This window comes from Bos mutus, chromosome 27 (genome assembly GCF_027580195.1).
Source record: "Bos mutus isolate GX-2022 chromosome 27, NWIPB_WYAK_1.1, whole genome shotgun sequence".
NCBI classification, from domain to species: Eukaryota; Metazoa; Chordata; class Mammalia; order Artiodactyla; family Bovidae; genus Bos; species Bos mutus.
Window position 1 is genome coordinate 37644073 of NC_091643.1, and position 18859 is coordinate 37662931.

Consider the following 18859-nt stretch of genomic DNA (forward strand, 5'->3'; position numbering starts at 1 on the left):
ATTTTCGTGCCTTGATCATCTTAAAATATTTACTGAAATTAGTATTCAAAGAAATTAATGTAACGACACTAAAATGCTTTAGATAGAGGTTTTCATTCCACACAGTACGGGGGATGAACTGACTGGACCATTTTCAACCTAAGGTAAATTTGGAGTCACATTGATTCATTTTGGAGCTCCCTTAACAGCTTCCTTGATAACAAATTTATGCTTAGTGTTTAAAGTTAATCAGAAGCAATATCATTTTTCCAAAAGTACTTAATTTTTTCTACAGTTCTTACTGTTCAGTATCTTAGGTCTCATAGGATACAAACAAAAACAGAAAACAACTCCATTAACTTACTCCATTTCAGCCAAGTACTCTCTATTCCTTGCGGACGAGACATCTCATTTTAACTTCCGTATTCTACTTCTCTGCTATCTTCATACTAGAATCGTTTTATGTCATAAAAGATGTCATTTTTATGTACTTTCCTTGCAATTGGTAAACAAACCCACCATTCTTGTCACTGTTCCCAGAAGAATCATTCACAAGTCTGTTCTTTTACTTCCAAGGAAACATGAATCATCCCGTGAAGTACTGTCACTGACACTTTAATCTTTGCTACTGGAGAAGTTGATCCTTTCGCCTTAGATTATTCCCTCCATGTGTTCTTCCATCTTCCAGTTAATTCCCCAATTAATCCTCAGTGGGAAATCATTGCTATCGCTTTATATTTCTAGAGTACTTTATTTTAATCTCTAGTTATGCTCCTAATGCATATGATTTGGTATTATAATGGGCTTGATTCAAGTTTACCTGGCTCTCAGTATAGGGACATTGCTAGAATCATAACATTTCTTATAGCCCTTGCACACAATTTGAGTATAATAGGAACTTATTGAATGTTAATTGAATTGATTGTTGTCTTTGAAACATCTATTACTGATTCAGCCACTAAAATTTCTTGGTCATCTACTATGTGCCAACCACACTGAGGTAAAATTGTGCCCTATATATCTAGTACTTTAACAATAGTGTATTATGTTGCTCTTTCTTGAATCTCATCCTCCTTTTGCAGAAGGTAAAATTAAATAATGAATGAACTTGACTTTCATACAAGCCTCTATTCAATTGTTTGTATAAAATTTACTAGACAATAAACTTAGGAGCCTGAACATTCTGTATACATTTATACTGACTGTAAACTTTTTTTAGCCAAAGGAGTTCCCTGGTGGCTCAGGCGGTAAAGTGCCTGCCTACAGTGCGGGAGACCTGGGTTCAATCCCTGGGTCAGGAAGATCCTCTGGAGAAGGAAATGGCACCCCACTCCAGTACTCTTGACTGGAAAATCCCATGGACGGAGGAGCGTAGTAGGCTACAGTCCATGGGGTTGCAGTCGGACACGACTGAGCGACTTCACTTCACTTCACTTCCTACTGACTGTAACATTTTTGTAGCCAAAGGGCACCCAGTTACTGATTACCCAATTTTAACCTTTGAATCTTCTATATTTAGTATTATTAAAATTTGTTAATAATTTTTGAATAATGTGGTTAAGCAAGGAGAGTTATTGAAATACATTTTTTTTCATCTTGTATACTGTTTATTCTACTTAAAAGCATGTTAGAAACTTGAACAAATAGTGCAAAACTTGAGTGCAGGTCAAGAAACTTCCCTTCAAAATGACAGAAACCAGTGTCATAACACAATGGGTGCACACAGCTCCCATTGATAAGGTTCTGCTACACAAAAATGCTATGTATTCATTTATCTACAGCCAAAATGTTGGTTTTCCCTCATAAAAACACTTCTCCAAAATTTCACTCTTTCTGAAAAACAACCTGTCAAGTTTAAATTTTTTCGTTCATAATTTGGACTGTATCCTGCTATTGATATTTATTTTAATCTCCTATTGATTTCTGTGGGAATTCTTCTTGTAGAATTAAGGCAGGATATAGCCTCAAAGGAGTTTCTGCAAAGAAGTTTCCCACTTTCATCTCTTTGTGTTGGGTTTTTATTAAGTTTAGGTCATGACGTTGTATGCCTAAAAATAGGCCTACAGGCTAAAGCTATGATAAAGTCTTCTATTTTTGTGTCAGGCTGAAAGGTCAGTGAGAAGTCTCACAGGGAAGAACAACATTATAAACGATTTCTAACGTGTTTTGGTCCAGTTTCTAAACAATAGAAAGCTATTTGTATTAAAATCTTTTTTACTTTGTATATCCCCAAAAGTCTATCTCCCATGAGATTTATCTTTAAACTATCCTTTCAAACCATGTTTAAAACATTTTAAAACACTAGATATAATATTAGATAGTCATTTAAAATTACAGTTATGATGACTATAGAATTATGGATCTTGGGAAATCCTTTGGAATGATTTTAAGTTTGAAAAAAGGAAAAGTAGAAAATTATATATATATAAATATTTATAGCAATGTAAAAATACACATAAATAAAGATGGATAGCAAACAGAAATTTAAAATTTGTGTTGTAATTGGTGGATTTTGTGTCTTATCAAATTTCCTAATGCTTTGTATTTTATATGTTAATATTAAAATTCAAATGCAAACAAATAATATAACTTAGCTTTTAAAAATTAATTTCTTTATTTTAATTGGAGGCTAATTACTTTACAATATTGTGGTGGTTTTTGCCATACATTGACATGAATCAGCCACAGGTGTATATGTGTCCTCCATCCCGAATCCCCCCTGCCACCTCCCTCCCCATCCCATCCCTCTGAGTTGTTCCAGTGCACTGGCTTTGAAGATCCTGTTTCATGCATCAAACTTGGACTGGTGGTCTATTTTACATATGGTAATATACATGTATCAATGTTATCCTCTCAAGTCATCTCACCCTCGCCCTCTCCCACAAATTCCAAAAGTCTGTTCTTTCTGTGTCTCTTTTGCTGTCTCGCATACAGGATCATTGTTACCATCTTTCTAAATTCCATTTCCATATATATGTGTTAAAACACTGTATTGGTGTTTTTCTTTCTGACTTACTTCACTCTGTATAATAGGCTCCAGTTTCATCCACCTCAATAGAACTGATTCAAATGTGTTCTTTTTAATGGCTGAGTAATATTCCATTGTGTATATGTACCACAGCTTTCTTATCCATTTGTCTGCTGATGGACATCTAGGTTGCTTCCATATCCTGGCTATTGTAAACAGTGCTGCGATGAACACTGGGGTACACGTGTCTCTTTCAATTCTGGTTTCCTCAGTGTGTATGCCCAGCAGTGAGATTGCTGGGTCATAATGCAGTTCTATTTTCAGTTTTTTAAGGAATCTCCACACTCTTCTCCATAGTGGCTATACTAGTTTGCATTCCCACCAGCAGTGTAAGAGGATTTCCATTTCTTCACACCCTCTCCAGCATTTATTGTTTGTAGACTTTTTGATAGCAGTCATTCTGACTGGCATGAGATGGTACCTCATTATGGTTTTGATTTGCATTTCTCTGATAGTGAGTGCTGTTGATCATTTTTTCATGTGTTTGTCAGCCATCTGTATGTTTTCTTTGGAGATATGTGTGTTTAGTTCTTTGGCCCATTTTTTGATTTGATCATTTGTTTTTCTGGTTTTGAGCTGCATGAGCTGTTCATGATTTTTGAGTTTAATTCTTTGTCAGTTGCTTCATTTGCTATCATTTTTTCCCACTATGAAGGCTGTCTTTTCACCTTGCTTATACTTTCCTTCATTGTGCAAAAGCTTTTAAGTTTAATTAGGTCCCATTTGTTTATTTTTGCCTTTATTTTCATTACCCTGGGAGGTGTGTCATAGAGGATCTTGCTGTGATTTATGTCAGAGAGTGTTTTGCCTATGTTTTCCTCTAGGAGTTTTATAGTCTCTGGTCTTACATTTAGATCTTTAATCCATTTTGAGTATATTTTTGTGTATGGTGTTAGAAAGTATTCTAGTTTCATTCTTTTAAAGGTGGTTGACCAGTTTTTCCAGTACCACTTGTTAAAGAGTTTATCTTTTCTCCATTGTATATTCTTGCCTCCTTTGTCAAAGATAAGGTGTCCATAGGTGCATGGGTTCATCTCTGGACTTTTTATTTTGTTCCATTGATCTATATTTCTGTCTTTGTGCCAGTACCATACTGTCTTGATGACTGCAGCTTTGTAATATAATCTGAAGTCAGGCAGGTTCATTCCTCCAGTTCCATTCTTCTTTCTCGAGATTGCTTTGGCTATTCAAGGTTTTTTGTATTTCCATACAAACTGTGAAATTATTTGTTCTAGTTCTGTGAAAAATACCATTGGTATCTTGATAGGGATTGCATTGAATCTATAGGTTGCTTTGGGTAGTATACTCATTTTTGCTATATTGATTTTTCTGATCCATGAACATGGTATATTTCTCCATCTATTTGTGGTGTCATCTTTTATTTCTTTCATCAGTGTTTTATAGTTTTCTATACATAGGTCTTTTGTTTCTTTATGCAGTTTTATTCCTTAGTATTTTATTCTTTTCATCTCAGTGGTGAATGGGATTGTTTCCTTAAATTCTTTCTGTTTTCTGATGGTTAGTGTATAGGAATGCAAGGGATTTCAGTGTATTAATTTTATATCCTGCAACTTTACTATACTCACTGATTAGCTCTAGTAATTTTCTGGTGGTATCTTTAGGGTTTTCTATGTAGAGGATCATGTCATCTTCAAGCAGTGAGAGTTTTGCTTCTTATTTTCCAGTCTGGATTCCTTTTCTTTTTCTTCTCCGATTGCTGTGGCTAAAACTTCCAAAACTATGTTGAATAGTAGTGGTGAGAGTGGACACCCTTGTCTTGTTCCTGACTTTAGGGGAAATGCTTTCAATTTTTTGCCATTGAGGATAATGTTTGCTGTGGGTTTATCATATATGGCTTTTATTATGTTGAGGTATGTTCCTTCTATGCCTGCTTTCTGGAGAGTTTTTTTTTTTATCATAAATGGGTGTTGAATTTTGGCAAAGGCTTATTCTGCATCTATTGAGATAATCATTTGTTTTTTATCCTTAATTTTGTTAATGTGGTGTATCACATTGATTGATTTGTGAATAGTGAACAATCCTTGCATCCCTGAGATAAAACCCACTTGGTCATGATGCATGATCTTTTTAATATTTTGTTGGATTCCATTTGCTAGAATTTTGTTGAGGAATTTTGCATCTATTTTCATCAGTTATATTGGCCTGAAGTTTTCTTTTTTGTGGTATCTTTGTCTGGTTCTGGTATTAAGGTGATGGTGGCCTCACAGAATGAGTTTGGGAGTTTACCTTCCTCTGCAATTTTCCAGAAGATTATGAGTAGGATAGTTGTTGGTTCTTCCTTAAACTTTTGGTAGAATTCACCTGTGAAGCCATCTAGTCCTGGGATTTTGTTTGTTGGAAGATTTGTGATTACAGTTTCTATTTCTGTGCTTGTGATGGGTCTGTTAAGATTTTCTATTTTTTCCTGGTTCAGTTTTGGAAGGTTATACTTTTCTAAGAATTCATCCATTTCTTCCAACTTGTCTATTTTATTGGCATATAGTTGCTGATAGTAGTCTCTGATGATCCTTTGTATTTCTGTGTTGTCTGTTGTGATTTCTCCATGTTAATTTCTAATTTTGTTGGTTTGATTCTTCTCCCTTTTTTTCTTGCTGAGTCTGGCTAATGGTTTGTCTATTTTATTTATCTTCTCAAAGAACCAGCTTTTAGTTTTGTTGATTTTTGCTACAGTCTCCTTTGTTTCTTTCTCATTTATTTTCTGCCCTAATTTTTATGATTTCTTTCCTTCTACTAACCCTGGGGTTCTTCATTTCTTTTTCTAGTTGCTTTAGGTATAAAGTTAGGTTATTTATTTGATCTTTCTCCTGTTTCTTGAGGTAGGCTTGTTGGCTATGAACCTTCCCCTTAGCTGAAGAAGGAAACAACAACCCACTCCAGTACTCTTGCCTGGAAAATCCCATGGATGGAGGAGCCTTGTAGGCTATAGTCCATGGGGTCACAAAGAGCTGGACACAACTGAGCAACTTCACTTTCTTTCTTCTTTCCCCTTAGCACTGCTTTTACTGAATCCCATAGGTTTTGGGTTGCTGTGTTTTCATTTTCATTTGTTTCTATGCATATTTTGATTTCCTTTTCCATTCTTCCATGATTTGTTGGTTATTCAGAAATGTGTTATTTAACCTCCATATGTTTGTATTTTTAATAGTTTTTTCCTGTAGTTGACAGCTAATCTTACTGCATAGTGATCAGAAAAGATGCTTGAAATGATTTCAAATTTTTTGAATTTGCTAAGTCTAGATTTATGGCCCAGGATGTGCTCTATCCTGGAGAATGTTCCATGTACACTAGATAAAAAGGTGAAATTCACTGTTTTGGGGTGAAATGTCCTATAGATATCAATTAGGTCTAACTGGTCCATTGTATCATTTAAAGTTTGTGTTTCCTTGATAATTTTCTGTTTGGTTGATCTATCCATAGGTGTGAGTGGGGTATTAAAGTCTTCCACTATTATTGTGTTACTGTTAATTTCCCCTTTCATACTTGTTAGCATTTGCCTTATCTATGGAGGTGCTCCTATGTTGGGTGCATATATGTATTTATAATTGTTATATCTTCTTCTTGGATTGATCCTTAGATCATTACGTAGTGTCCTTCTTTGTCTCTTTTCACAGCCTTTATTTCAAAGTCTATTTAATCTGGTATGAGTATTGCTACTCATCTTTCTTTTGGTCTCCATTTGCATGAAATATCTTTTTCCAGCCCTTCACTTTCAATCTGTATGTGTCCCTTGGTTTGAGGTGGGTCTCTTGTAGACAGCATATATAGGGGTCCTGTTTTTGTATCCTTTCATCCAGTCTTTGTCTTTTGGTTGGGCATTCAACCCATTTACATTTAAGGTAATTATTGATAAGTATGATCCCATTGCCATTTACTTTGGCATTTGTTGTTTGGGTTCAAGTTTATAAACCTTTTCTGTGTTTCTTGTCTAGAGAAGATCCTTTAGCATTTGTTGAAGAGCTGGTTTAGTGATGCTGAATTCTCTCAGCTTTTGCTTGTCTGTAAAGTTTTTGATTTCTCCTTCATATTTGAATGAGATCCTTGCTGGGTATAGTAATCTGGGTTGTAGGTTTTTCTCTTTCATCACTGTAAGTATGTCCTGCCAGTCCCTTCTGGCCTTAAGAGTTTCTATTGAAAGATCAGTTGTTATCTTTATGGGGATCCCCTTGTGTGAAATTTGTTGCTTTTCCCTTGCTGCTTTTAATATTTGCTCTTTGTGTTCGATCTTCATTAATTTGATTAATATATGTCTTGGGGTGTTTCACCTTGTTTCTCCTGTTTGGGACTCTCTGGGTTTCTTGGACTTGGGTGGATATTTCCTTCACTATTTTAGGGAAGTTTTCAACTATTATCTCATCAAGTATTTTCTCATGTCCTTTCTTTTTGTCTTATTTTTCTGGGATTCTTATGGTTTGAATGTTGGGGCATTTAACATTGTCCCAGAGGTCTCTGAGGTTGTCCTCATTTCTTTTTATTCTTTTTTCTTTTTTCCTCTCTGCTTCATTTATTTCTACCATTCTATCTTCTACCTCACTTATCCTATCTTCTACCTCAATTATTCTACTGTTGGTTCCCTCCAGAGTGCTTTTGCTCTCAGTTATTGTATTATTATTGATTGACTCTTCTTTGTTTCTTCTAGGTCCTTTATTTCTTCTAGGTTAAACATTTCTTGCATCTTCTCAATCCTTGTCTCTAATCTATTTATCTGTAACTCCATTTTGTTTTCAAGATTTGGGATCATCTTTACTATGATTATTCTGAATTCTTTTTCAGGTAGACTCCCTATTTTGTTTGGTTTGGGGGACATTAATCATGTTCCTTTACCTGCTGAATATTTCTCTGCCTTTTTATTTTGTTTAGATTGCTGAGTTTTGGGTGCCTTTTATGTAGTCTGGAAGTTTGTGGTTCCTCTTTGTTGTGGAGTCTGCTCCCTGTGGGTGGGGTTGGACTAGAGGCTTATCAAGGTTTCCTGGTTAAGGGAGCTTATGTCTGTGTTCTGGTGAGTGGAGCTGCATCACTTCTCTCTGGAGGGCAATGACGTGTCCAGAAGTGAGTTTTGGGGTGTCTATGGGTTTGGTATGGCTTTGAGCAGCTTGTCTTTTAATGCTCAGGGCTGTGTTCCTGCTTTGCTGGAGAATTAGCATGGTATGTCTTGCTCTGGAACTTGTTGGCTCTTGGGTGGAGCTTGGTTTCAGTGTAGATATGGATGCATTTGGATGAGCTCTTGTCTATTAATGTTCCCTGGGATCAGGAGTTCTCTGATATTCACAAGTTTTGGAGTTAAGCTTCCTGCCTCTGGCTTTCAATCTTATTCTTAACAATGGGCTCAAGATTTCTCCATCCATACAGCACAGATGATAAAACATCCAGGTTAATGCTGAAACAATTATCCACAGCAAAGGACACCCAGAGAGGTTCACAGAGTTACACAGAGAAGATATGAGGGAGGAAGGAGATGGAGGTGACCAGGAAGAGAAGAGGGGGAGGGAGTCAAAAGGGGAGAGACAAATCTAGCCAGTAATCAGTTCCCTAAGTGTTCTCCACCACAGAAGGCAATGGCACCCCACTCGAGTACTCTTGCTTGGAAAATCCCACGGACAGAGGAGCTTGGTAGGCCGCAGTCCATGCGGTCGTGAAGAGTGGGACACGACTGAGCGACTTCACTTTCACTTTTCACTTTCATGCATTGGAGAAGGAAATGGCAACCCACTCCAGTGTTCTTGCCTGGAGAATCCCAGGGACGGGAGCGCCTGATGGGCTGCCGTCTATGGGGTTGCACAGAGTCAGACACGACTGAAGCGACTTAGCAGCAGCAGCAGCAGCAAGTGTTCTCCACAGCCTGGAACACCCAGAGAAATTCACAGAGTTAAGTAGAGAAGAGAAGAGGGAGGGAGGAGATAGAGGCGACCTGGGAGAGAAAAAGGAGAGTCAAAAGGGGAGAGAGCAATCAAGCCAGTAATCACAGCCCTAAATGAAAATGGATACTGAGGATTAGATTCTTAAAGGTACAAAATTGATATCAAATACCAAAAAGCAAAGATTAAAAATCTAGAGTAGGGGTTAGACTCTCAAAAAGACAATATTAAAAATACAAAACAAAATCACAAAAATTATATATATATATATATATATATATATATGAAATTTGCTTTTAAAATAGGGTCTTTTTTTTGGCAAGGTAATAGTAGGTGATAAAAATGAAAATTAAAGCAGTATTAAAGAACTTAAATTAAAAAAATTAAAATGTGAAATGTAAAATTACCTAGGAATTTCTCCGAACTGTTGTGGGCAGTCTGGGGTTAGTTCAGTTTCAGATAGTTCCTTGTTCCAGCTTATACTCATTCTCAAGTTCTATAGGACCCCTCAAATGATTAGCCAATGTTAACTACACGGTTTTAATCTGTTGCACCTGTCACTTCCAGAGCAGTCCCCTCTTTGTTTATTTTGACTTCCTCTGTTTGCAAGTCTCTTTGGTGTCTAATTTCTGTCCAGACACAAGGGGACAAAGGTGGTCACTTATTTAGGCTCACTTGTTCAGTTGTGCTGTGGGGAGGATGGAACACTGCAAACAAATATCACTAGCATGTGTGAGGAGTGCTCGCAGTGTACAGACCACACTAGGTTTGCCCCAGCTCACAGCTGCATGTGCTTTCCCTGTCTACACTGCTCAGGCTCCAGGGTGCTCTGCAAGGCACTGTCCAAAGTGGACCCTGTGTTTCATGTACTTCCCAGGTCTAAGCTGCTCAGGTTCAGGTTCTCGGGTACTCTGCAAGGGCACAGACTTGTTGGGCATGTGTTTTGTGCCCTTCCCAGTTCTGAGCAGCTCAGGCAACCAGGTGCTTGGCGAGCACACTGTCCCAGGTGGGCCGTGGGTCTTAATCCCCTTCCAGGTCCTGGCCACTAGGTTTCCTGGGTGCGCTGCAAGAGCACTGTATCAGGTGTGCCATGTGTCTCCTCTGGTGAGCTGATCTCAGGCTGTGACCCTCCTGACAGATGTCAACCATCCAGGATCCCAGGAAGACATGGTTAGCAACTGGGAGCCTGCCCACAGTTTGGTGGAGGATGCCGGTCTCTGGGGCCAGGATTGCCCCTCGCCTTCCAGCTCTGGCTGTCACCTGCCTGCCTCTCTGCCTCCAGCGCAGGGAGGGGCCTGTATGCAGCCAGCTAGCTCTCCTTTGGTGTAGCTCAATCCTTTGTTCTGTGAGCGGGCCAGGCTGCACGTTAGAGCCTTTCACGGGAAAACTCTCTTCTCATTTTTTTTTTTTCCCTCTCTGGCGATCCCACAGTTTGGGTTGCTGTCTCACGTTAACTCCCTCAGATTGTCCTCAGGGCATTCAGGCCCAGTCCTTACCCTGAGGACCAATGATGCTGCTCACACCTCCCTGTCCAGCCCCTGCTCGCTGGTGGCATACGTGAGCATCTGGGCTGTTTCTCCACTGGAAATTGTGGTTAGGCACCTATTCTGTGGGTTTTTTTCTTTTTTCCCTCCCAGTTATGTTGCCCTCTGAGATTCCAAAACTCCCCAGAGACCCGCCTGTGAGAGGGTTTCCTACTGTTTGGAAACTTCTCCTTCACGACTCCCTCCCCAGGACGGGACTCCCTCCCCAGGACGTGTCTCCGTCCCTAACTCTTTTGTCTTTTATATTTTGTCCTACCTCCTTTTGAAGAGAATGGGATGCAATGGGCTGCATTTCTTGGTGCCTGGTGTCCTCCACCAGCATTCAGAAGTTGTTTTGTGGAAGTTGCTCAGCATTCAAATGATCTTTTGATGAATTTATGGGGGAGAAAGTGGTCCCCGTCCTATTCCTCTGCCATCTTGGGACTGCCATAACTTAGCTTTTAAATTCATCAGATTCACATGAATTTAAAGTCACAACAAAAACTGAAGTAGGTAAAGTCATTAAGAATACACTGGTATTTAAGTTTTTAATTTAGTGGTCCTTGGATTTAAGTTTCCTGGTATCATGAAAGTCTCTTAGAATTTATGGAATAAATAATAATAAAATTTGACCAAGAGAATTTGTGATGCTGCTCTGAAGGAGCTGGGCAGCAAGGACCCAACTGGCCATCAGGCTCCTCAGGCCACCCAAAGCAGAGGAAACCAGGTCCCACAAATGGTGACCCAGACAGACAGCTGCTGCTATTAGGTCGCAGAGACAGGGATGGGGGAAAGGCTCACCACAGCCTCAAGGCCTGGGCCAAGGCTAGTGGGTGGCCTTGGTGAGGGCTCTGGAGCCCTGAAGGGCACAGACTCCCAGCAGTTTCTGGGCCCCCCAGCTCACAAGTCTGGGTGAGCTGGAGGGCCTGAGGGAGAAGGCCAGGATCCAACTCTTACCTCACTCTCTACCTCAGGACCACCATTCCATTGTTGTCTGAACCCCCTCATTAATTGCCCATTCTTGACTGTTATTTGCTTGTGGGTGCCACCATGGCACTGACTAATGACTGAGCAATACTCATTGCCTGGCAACAGGGTATGGAGAAATGACATTCAGCAATGGCTGCCAGCTTCCCGCTGGGCTCACTGCACTGTTACAGTCTCTCTCTCTCAAAATATCTTATTGTGTAAGTTTAACATCTTACCTAACATCCATCTTAACTATGCACTTATATATTTGAAATCTGAGGCGACACAACAAAACTAGCAAGAGCTTCTCTTTTCTTCGCAATTTCACAGATTGGAAGGTCATTCTTAACTACAGATCTCAGCAACCTCAGCATACCATTTCTTTCTTTCCGCATTATTTGCTGACTTTCTCCTTTTTACATAAAGGAAGCACTTTCTGGTCTCTTGGGCATCTCTGAATTGCTAACACCACTCCACTTATTTTGCAGTCGCCATTAAGGTTATGTGAACACAGGTATAGCGATATTGAGACCCTGGCTCTGATAACACAGCAGCCCCTAGGTGACTGATGGCGGGGTTTGCTGGACAAAGTGGTGATTCCCGCAACCAGGCAGCTAACCTTGAGAGATTTCGTAGTGGTGCTCAACCACGTGGGATTTGAAACTTACCACCAGGGAAACTTTGGAAATTGAAAATTGCAGAACAGAGGGACTATCTTACCTGAATTCATTGTAAACATGTGTGGATGAAGTAGAACTGTGTAGCTCAAATCCTTTCTCTGTACAGAATTCGGTCTGAGGTGTGTGATCAGCCAACAGATTCAGAGCCAAGTCACACTTTCCAGAAGGACAATGATGAGCAAGGCTGAATTGCAAAGGTCTGGCCACTTCCTCTGAGGGAGGAAGCCTCTCCACCACAGGGACCTCGCTCTGGAGCTTCCCACAGCCTGGCAGAGACAGGGTCAGGTCTGCAGCTTCTACATCCTAGCCTGACAGCTCTGCTTGCGCAATCCGACTTCCTCCTCTTTTTTGCACAACTTTTCTGCAGTCCTGTCTCCATCCCAGTGTCTGCTTCCCAGAGAACTCAGCCAACTCCAAGAGCAGTTCAAGAAAGCCAGAAGGAAAGACGTGGTCCCAGGACAGGCTCACTGGCCACCATTTGAGACTAAGGACACCATCCCCATTGTTCTGTGAGCCAAGACTATGCCCTGGCACAAGGAGGCAGCCCAGCTGCTTAGAAGTTAACAGCTGGCAGCTAGGAAGCCACTTCTATTGGAAGGAATTGTCATGACTGATGGAAACAGGACATAGGACTGCAGACTTAGTGAGCTGTCATTAAGTCATGGTGCTTTCCTTCCTGATGAAAAGCTAACAATATTGAACAAATCATTGAAAAGCAAATGTGAATACCAGAGCACTTCTTTGGTAGCCTAAATGAGGCCAATTTCCTCTCTTAGGAGAAGAGAAGAAAAGCTTAAGGCAAAAGTGAGGATTTAAACTATTATCCCTGATCTTCAGAGACAATTGAAAGTTCTTCTGAAGCCAGTATGTTACACCAAGCTCAGGGCCCTGAGATGAGGATATCTGAGTAGATCCCTCTTAAGATTCTGAGTCCTCAGAATTTAAAAAAATTTTATTCACACACCTTTGTTTGTTTGTTTTTAGAGCACTAGGTTCACAGCAATATTAAATGGAGAGTACAGAGTTTCCACGTATACTCAACCTACCTGCCCAGGACAGCCAGACTCTTTTGAACCTCAGAGCCCGCAGAGATGAACCCCCCAGCCCACCATCAAGAATGGGCCACCCTCAGTAAGGAGGACAGTGCAGCACTCTCCCCTCAAGCCCACAGGGCTCGTCTCAGAATGTGTGCCCCTCTCTCTGTGGCTGCCTGGCAATAGCCGTAGTTAAGTACAGCATCACCCAGATGGGGACTTATTAACCTGCTAGAGAAATACAGGCCAAGGCCACAGAGAAACCACAGGAATTAGTGGACATGACCATCCAGGATGGCAGGAGGCAAGGATGGCCAGGATAGCAGGGAGGGATGGACATGACCATCCGGGATGGCAGGTGGGATTGCAGTGGGAGGTTTCCTGAGCCGGGGGACTGGAAAATAAGACATGACCAAGGAGAGTTTCTCTTGTGACATGGGACTTAACACTCTGCCACAGACCCCAGGGAAGGATGTAGGGATGGCTCCTAGCAGCATGGAGAAAGCAATGATCCATGTTGAACAGAATTGAAATTCCCAAATTGCTATGGCCAATTGTAGAGAACTGATTAAATGCCTCAGAGAAGTAATATTCTTGTGAGGCCAAAAGACCGTTCAGATTTTTTTCCCTTCCACAGAAAGACTCAGGGGACATTGGAGACTCAGGCTCATGAATTAGCTGGTAAGAGGGCATTGGTGTCACTAAGAGTCAGTGGTGACGGTCATGTGCAGACCAGGGCAGAGGGTAAGAGAAGCTGTCATAGCACTTTCCTCCCTGATGGCAACAGAGATATTAGGCCTGAAGCAATGAAGCTAGTTACTTCATTTCAACATCAGAACTGGGATGGGGGGCAGGGTTCACTATGATCATGACCATCAAGATCAGAGTATCAGAGTACAGTCAATGGGATTTGACTCATGGAGAGGTATGGAGACAGCTCATTCCAGACCTAGGATTACTGCTCTGACATATACTGGGAGAATGAGCATCCTGGAATTAGCATCCAAAGGCATAGTAAAGCACTGGCTCAGAAGCAATACTCTGAAGATGGGGTCCATTCTTCCAGAGTACATGCTGTACACTGAATTAGGAAGCTGTATGGGATGCTTTCCTGGTGGCTCAGACAGTAAAGCATCTGCCTGCAATGCAGGAGACCAGGGTTCAATTCCTGGGTTGGGACGATCCCCTGGAGAAGGAAATGGCAACCCACTCCAGTGCTCTTGCTTGGAAAACCCCATGAATGGAGGAGCCTGGTAGGCTATAGTCCATGGGGTTGCAAAGAGTCGGACATGACTGAGCGACTTCACTGTCTCACTGTATGGGATGCGTTGGTCCCTAATAGGAAAAGTACGTTGGTTTGGGTGCAGGAATAACACGTAGCCAAATGACCCAACCTTACACCTCTGGGCTTTGTGGGGTTACAGGTCCTAGTCCTCAAAGGAGAATAAGAACCACAACAGTTAACACTGAATAAACCCCTACTATTTGCCAGACAGTATTATAAGTGGTCTACTTGTTGAGGCATTTAATCCTATCAAAACATTGTCAGTTATTTACTATCCTGTTAATTTGGAAACCAAAGTACAAAAAGGAAACTTGTCCAGGCTCACATATTTACTAAGTGTAAAACTTAACCACGATGAATACCAAAATTTATGATACAGTAAGACAACATTCAGCTGATATCGAGCAGCCAAGACCTAACAGTCACAAGGGATCTTACCATCAGGGCTTCATAGTCTTCTAGGGATCAGTGGCAAGTCTGTTTACTTAAAGAGAACCCATAATTTTCACTTATAGAGAAGCCATGATTTTTCTCCCAAATCATCAGAGCCCCTGCTATGTCTGTCACCACAAGGTCTATTCAGCATCCATAGGATCCACTGAACCATAAAGACCAAAAATAAGAGTCACTTGCATTGCACCAGTGGGAGAGTATCCTTGTTCTTTGGGTCAAACTGGCTATTATTTTGGGCCACTGCATATGGGTCAGTGCAGTTCACAGATACGCGATTTTTTTTTTTTTTTTTTTTCAAAACCAAAGAGTTGCTTTTTATTTTTCATTTTGGAAGAGCAAATACTTTAGATCATAGGACATTCCTAAATCGTATGGAAGGGGAAGGTCCCTATACTTCTGTGGTATGTATTTTCAAGGCTGTGGCACTTATGCCCTTCATCTTACCAAGGTAATAGGGACCCTGCTCGGTTTTCTATCCGCATGATAGGGTAGTGGGCAGTGTGATGTCCAGACATTGATGAGGTAATTACTCATCCCTGCAGAATGACTTGAGACGTAGAACTAGAAAGTTGATATAACCCTGCGGAGAGACAGTGAAGATGTATGGCTGTCTCGGTCACATGAAAACAAATTTCTGCTATTTACTGCTTTTGGGGATAGAGAAAAAAAGCATCTGTCAAGTCATTGGGTGGTTAGGAAGGACTATATTGATGTGTTCCAATGAAGAGACCTCACCACATATAAAATTGCAACGTTGAATCTCCACTTAATTAAACATCTGATAATCTATTGGCATTCTCTGAAATCAGTCTGTCTTTTTCAGTAACTAAACAGGACAGCTAACCATGAAAGTGATGTAATCTCTACTCCTACATCTTTCAAGCCTCTAATAATCTTGTAGATTTCCATAATTCTAACAGGTCGGGGGTACTGCCTTTGATTTATTCCTATTTTGGGTAGGAAAAACCTCTGGAAACTTTCACTTAGCCATTTCTAACAATGATATTAACCACAAGAAAAATTTATATGACTTTTACTACTGTCCAGACACTATTTTGAGAACTTCACATCTGTGAATCCATCTGACTTCCTAACAACCCTAAGAAATTCATGGTAGTTTCATCCAACTTTATAATAGGAATCATCACAGTTCAAGGAGACTTGCCTGCATGGAATCAGAGTTAGATGGATCATACTTACCTTTTGAACATGAAGATCTGGGAATCTCCCTCTCCCATTCTATGGTCTTTTTTTTTTTTTTTTTAATTTTTTGAAGCATAGTTGATTTACAATATTATATTAGCTTCAGGGATACACACAATGATTTGACATTTTTATACTCCATTTAAAATTATTATAAAATGTTGTCTATATGTCTTGTGCTGTACATTCCATCCTCATAACTTATTTATTTTGTACTGACTGGTTTGTTCCTCTCAGCACCCTTCCCCACTCTTGCCCCATCCCCAAGCCATCTCCTCACTGGTAACCACTGGTTTGTTTTCTAGAGTCTGTTTCTGTTTTGTTATATTCATTTGTTAGTTTTTATGGTCATTCTTAAAATGACTTCAGAGTCCTTTGAGGAATGCTAATAAGGAGATTCAAAGAATATTATTGGGATGCTATTGCACAGATTTTCTCATGTATTCCTGACTCCTCCTTCAGTCAAAGGGCTCTGAGGGTACAAATCAAAGGGAGGATTGCCATCACCCCTGTGTCTGAGGCAGACCTCGATTCAGCTGACCTATCCTTGCTCAGAGGCACCAATCAAGTAGGACCTTAATGGGCTCGCCATCTGTCTTCACCCTAGGAACCCCAAGTTGTCCAGCCACCGTCACTGATCTTGGAGACAGACTCGCTGCACTGACTACCACACAGTGGAAGATGCCTACTGCAGTAACCGCGTCCATCATGCTTTTGGTGATTAAGTGTGACCTCATGACTTCTCTCACCCCAGGAACTTCCTTACCCACTGAAATCAAGGAGTCATTTCCATTTCAACATCTTCTTCTATCAGCTGTGGCCTGAACACAGCCAGGAAAGATATCTGACCTGCTGGCATAGCTCTCAGAAGGCGCTGATGAACACTCTCTTCAAAGCCCTCTCTGGGTCAACATGAGGTGGAGAGAAGCCAGCCACACACGGTAAATTTACTCCAACACATTTTACATCCCAATATCTTTGGATTTCTTTACTTAATTATTCCAGAATTTTTCTTCCCTCTCAGTTTAATTTAGCAGTAGCCACCCAAGACCTTAATGAAACACTCAATGAAACAATTATCATTATTTCCAGCTGTTGAAGTTCCACTGAATCCAGAATTCTGACACTTATATAGAGAAATTCAGCCCAGTCTAAAACTAGACTTTCTCTCCTTGCTCAAGCAAGCACAGACATATTCCCCGGATTTTTCCTAATATGAATTTGAAAATTGCTCCAATTCTTTGGGTGGGAAAATTACATCCTGTGGCTTTGTAATCTCCCTTTCTCTGTCCCAGTGTGAAGAGACTAATTAAGTTGTAGATTTAGGTATCAGGGTGGTGATGAAATGTAATTCCTTCCACTGAAATGTAATTCCTTCCAAGCAATGAGATTCTGAGTCTTTAAACAAGGCAGGAACAAACTCTCTGATATGGAAAGATAATTGGAGTTAGATCCCTTTCCTTTACTTAGAAGTCATACTAGATAATCCAGTTCCAATGCCAGAAGTTCCATTATTACTAGCTGTAGCCCTAACTGTCTCACAAGATTCTGCTAAGGTTATAAAGTCAACTGGTGTGGAAACCCACAATCTGAAGAAATATATAGTACATTTGCTATTCAGCTATTTTAGTTCTGCTCTTGATAAGAAATTATCTAGCAGTCCTGGGAAGCCCCTTGGATTTAGTCTATATCTTGAGAGTTTTAAAAACTGGCTAATCACTTTCTGTTTTTAATCTTTAATCTTTTAATTGTCCATAGAATCAGCTATCAAACCCATAACATAAATGCTATTTCTTGGCAATGGCAACTCAGCCCCTCACCTCCTTGCCTTTGATGGATACTTCTGATTGTATCTGGTTTAGCTGTTTGCCACTGCATGCCATAAGCAAACACGTTTCCATACCTTAATACTATCTGGATGCCACACTGCCTTCAAGCTCAGATGACTAAATAACCCATTTCAGATACCTTTCCATTCCCTGGGGCTTCTGACTGCAACCACTCCTGATCAATTTCTAAGTCCACGAAAATATTTGTATTTAGGGGGAAAAAAAGAAACCACCCCAACACTAGTGCAAATACTTTAGGATCTCACACAAAAGGAAATCCATAAGGAGTACAGGCTTCAGAATCACTTAATCCCCTGAAGCAGGAATGTCAGCCAGGTCTTGGATTATTTGTTTCTTCTCTCTCCTTTGCAGAGTTCTGGATTCCTCCTAAAGCTATCTCACGTGAGGTTCTGGGAAGTATCAGTACGGGTTCTGCAAGAAAAAGAGTGACTTTCTTTGGCTCCACGTTGTGAATAAGATCTTGGGTGGAAGCCTCTAGCAGACTTTCCTCCTGTCGTTTTGCCATGTGAGTAAGTTAAATCCCTTAATGTACATTCATCATTGTGAGTTCTGCTTGTAAAAAATCTTTTCTATTTGAAACAACACACTGGAGTAGGAATTTCTCTTTTCCCTCTGGGCTCTTTATTTTTTGTTATAACCATGCAGCCAGGTTAGGGTATGTTCTATTAAGACACATACCGCATAATGTTTTCAATGTGATAATTCCTAATGTTCAAAAGATAATAAATAAATGTGGAATGAGTGACGAAGACTGCTGTTTGAGAAATCTTCCCTGTAGCACCCAGAGATGCCAGGATATGGGCCATCCTAGCTGATACCTGCTGTGCTCTGGATTTTAGAGTATAAGATATCTTTTTCCCTTGGTGTACTTTTTGTGAGGTTTGTTTTCCTTTGCCTCTTGTAATCTGAGCTGTCTATCTGGTGGCCGAGGTTTGGATGTCGATAAAAAGGAAGGAGTAAATAAAGCCTATTTTTAGCCTGG

At 40.4% G+C, this 18859-nt stretch overlaps 1 long non-coding RNA gene across 1 annotated transcript; it reads left to right on the forward strand.

The window, feature by feature from the left end:
- The first annotated feature begins 8006 nt into the window (after nt 1-8006).
- On the forward strand, nt 8007-18549 carry LOC138985978 (uncharacterized). The gene is made up of 3 exons (XR_011462912.1): nt 8007-8074; nt 16635-16968; nt 18229-18549. It is a non-coding gene; the product is annotated as an uncharacterized lncRNA (long non-coding RNA).
- Nucleotides 18550-18859: the final 310 nt, after the last annotated feature.